Source organism: Triticum aestivum, chromosome 1B (assembly GCF_018294505.1).
Source record: "Triticum aestivum cultivar Chinese Spring chromosome 1B, IWGSC CS RefSeq v2.1, whole genome shotgun sequence".
NCBI classification, from domain to species: Eukaryota; Viridiplantae; Streptophyta; class Magnoliopsida; order Poales; family Poaceae; genus Triticum; species Triticum aestivum.
In genome coordinates this window covers 176326783-176330756 of record NC_057795.1, presented here as the reverse complement: position 1 = coordinate 176330756, position 3974 = coordinate 176326783, and positions in this window count along the sequence as shown.

Sequence of the window (3974 nt, the reverse complement as noted above, 5' to 3'; positions counted from 1 at the left end):
AAATCACGGCGCTGCACGTAAACAAGGGAAAAGCACACTCTGGATTTTTTCGCTCCTTTTTTTGTGCTGCTTTTTTTTGCGCTGCTCTTTTTTTTGCGAAAAATCACTATAATGGCGAGTGTCTCAAAACTCTTCCTAGGTCAAACTGACAGGATGGGCACAAAATTTTTTCGACCAATTTTTTTTTGACTGCCTGGACCGAAAAACTGGAAACGGGTCAAAAAAAACTTTCTATAACGGCGATTGTCTCAATACGCTTAGAAACACCTAAAAATAGGATAGCCAGAAATTTTTTTGTCAAGTGCGTTTTTGGAAAATTTTGGGCCTAAACGGAGGGTGGTTTCCGGAACCAATTTTTTTTCCGAAACCTACTCCGGCAAGGAAACACGAATCGGAAACTAGATGGATCCCGAAAACAAACCTAATATGCAAAGAACTCGGATTGGTGGTGGATATATGGTGATATATGGCAGCGGTGGTGATATATGGCAGCGGTGGTGGTATATGGATACGGATTCGAAGCGGTGGCGGATAAGCGGTGGTGGTAGATGGCAGGGGCGATGATGATGGTGCGGCGGCGGCGTGACAACTTATGACCAGAACTCGGAACTCTAAAAGACTAGACTCTAAGACCAGCAACTAGACACGACGATGCAACCGCAAATTCAACAATGCAAATACAGAAAAGATTATGCAAAGGCTCAGACTGGTTCGGATAGGATGAACTAACCCTAATTTCTTTTGTGGCTTTTTCGTGGAGTATAGGTATGAAGAACAGACTCGATCTGAACTACGAAAAACTGTAAAATCTCACCGAGCAACCTGGAAATCTGATACCACTTGATAGAGGCAAAGGTGTCCCATCTTTCGATGAGATGATGGATTTTCGCTTTGGTGGAAGTCGACTTTGACGATCCGACTACGAACGTGCGAGGACGTCACGCCTTAGCAATCGCTAAACCAACTCCGAGAGGTTATTGACCACGACGGAGCACGATCAACCTGACCACGAGGGTCTGTTTCCTGCGAGCAAACGAAGAACAAGCAAGAAACTGAGATTGCAATCTGGATATTGCAAATATAAGATGAAAGCTTTATTGATCAAGGTGGGGTTCTGTGGCGCCTTTGTCTGGTCGTTGAACACAAATGAAGTACGCGAAGTTGCAGCTATGGCGAACTTTAATCTAAACAAAACCCAAAGTCTAAACGGTGCCCTAAGGGCTGTATATATGGAGGAAAAGGGGGGAATTTCGTGACCCTTGGTGGAGGGGTCCGAAATCAACCCTATCTCTTGTTTCCCCACACATACGGACTCTAAAAATAGCCTATACTTATGTATTTCAAAATTACATGGGTCTGGCCCAATAATAAGGTGACGCAGCACCTAGAATAGCCTCTAGACGAAATTTATGAAGTGGCATCTTGTATATTTCGTCCAAGGCTTCATGCACCCATTATGGTGGCTTCAAAGTCCTGAAATCATCACTTGTAACTCCGTTCTTGTTCCCCTTGCGTATGCCATCATCTCCATGCTTGCTCTTGCTCCAATGTTCATCCTTCTCCAAGCTAGGCCCTTCATTTGTAAGCAAAACAAATGTATCCAATTTAGGCAGCATCATATTCTCATGAATATTAGAATCATTACCAAGAAACGAAAGTACCTGGTAATTTAGTTGGCATGCGTGAGCTCTCGTAATTGGTCCAGTATGTATAGCAGCAGGGGCTGTGGGTGTAACAATGGTATTGATGTCCTCATCAACCGGGGTCCGGCCCTTTTGTCCTAGTTGTAACTCCCTCCCGACATGCAATTGTGTGCCTATCTTTTGTTGTTGTTGTCCTAGTTGCAAGTGCACCCTTAACATGCAACTTTGGGGGGGGGGGAGGGCAACCATTTTGTCCCAACTACAACTCCGCCCCTGACATGCAAGTGGGGTCCGCCTTTTTTGGTTCTAACTGCAAGTCCACCCTCGGTATGCACTGGGGACCGACCAATTTTATTCCAGTTGCAACTCCACCGTCGATACGCAACTGGGATCCCGATCCATTTTTGTCCAATTGCAATGCAACCCTTTGTACGCAATTAGGGAACCGACCCTTTTTTGTCCCAATTGCAACTCCAACCCGACATGCAGTTGGGGCCTATATTTTTGTCCTAGTCGCGACTTCAGCCTTGATACACAACTAGGTGTCCGATCAATTTCGCTCTAGTTGCAACTCCACCCTCGATACATAACTAGGGGAGTGATCAATTTTTTGTCCTAGTTGTAACTCCACCCTCGACACACAACCGCCCAACCCTTTTTTATCACAGTTATAACTCCACCCTTGGCACGCAACTGGACCTAACCCATTTTTATCCTAAATGCAAGTCCACCCTCGATACGAACTCGAGCGTGACCCATGTGTTTGTCCTGGTTGCAAGTCCACACCCTGACACACAATTGGGGCATGCCGGACCCTCAACATGCAATTGAGGCCCATATTTTTTGTCCTAGTTGCAACTCCACCTTGCATATCCAACTGGGCCCATCCGACCCTTCTTTGTCCCAATTACAATTCCACCATTAACATGCAATTGAGGCCCATATTTTTGGTTCTAGTTCAACTCCACCCTCCATATGCCACTGGGGCCTGACCAATTTTGTCCCACTTTCAACTCCATCCTCGAGACGCAACTGGGGGCCTGATCCATTTTTATCCCAGTAGCAAGTCCATTATCGACTCACAACTAGCGTTATAATTTTGTGTAATCCTAGTTGCAAGTCCACCCTCGTCCCGAAATTGGAGCCCAACTTTTTTGTCCCAATAGCAAGTCCATTATTGATTCACAACTGGCATTATAATTTTGTGTAATCCCAGTTGCAAGTCCACCCTCGACTCGCAACTGGAGCCCAACTTTTTTTTGTCCCAGTAGCAAGTCCATTATCGATTCGCGATTGACATTATAATTTTGTGTAATCCCAATTGCAAGTTCGCCCTCGACTAACAATGGGAGCCCAACTTCTTTTGTCCCAGTTGCAAGTTCATTGTCGGTGTCAAAACCGGCGGATCTCGGGTAGGGGGTCCCGAACTGTGCGTCTAGGCGGATGGTAACAAGAGACGAGGGACACGATGTTTTTACCCAGGTTTGGGCCCTCTTGATGGAGGTAAAACCCTACGTCCTGCTTGATTAATATTGATGATGTGGGTTACAAGAGTAGATCTACCACGAGATCAAGGAGGCTAAACCCTAGAAGCTAGCCTATGGTATGATTGTTGTTCGTCCTATGGACTAAAGCCATCCAGTTTATATAGACACCGGAGAGGGCTAGGGTTACACAGATTCGGTTACAATGGTAGGAGATCTACATATCCGTATCGCCAAGCTTGCCTTCCACACCAAGGAAAGTCCCATCCGGACACGGGACGAAGTCTTCAAACTTGTATCTTCATAGTCTTGGAGTCCGGCCGATGATGGTAGTTTGGCTATCCGGACACCCCCTAGTCCGGGACTCCCTCAGTAGCCCCTGAACCAGGCTTCAATGACGACGAGTCCGGCGCGCATATTGTCTTCGGCATTGCAAGGCGGGTTCCTCCTCCGAATAATTTATAGAAGATCGTGAACACCAGGATAGTGTCCAGCTCTGCAAAAATAAATTCCACATACCACCGTAGAGAGAATAATATTACACAAGATCAATCTGCTGACGTATTCTGCGGCATGACGTCACACCACTTCCAAGCCTTTACTCGAATTGTTTTTATTGTTCCACCTCAGCGCGTTTAGCGAGGCGGTTTCCTTGGCACGTCTTGTCGAAGCAGAGATAGTGTTCCCCTTATTCCGGGATTCCCATCAATACGGACGTGGGTAACCCAACCGCTCCCGTTGCCACGCCCCCTCCATCGAAGGCGGGTTCCAAACGGTCACGGGGACGGCTCTTGGTATTCTTCCTCTTTATAATGAGACCAAGGCCCGTTCTTTTTATTCAATCCTC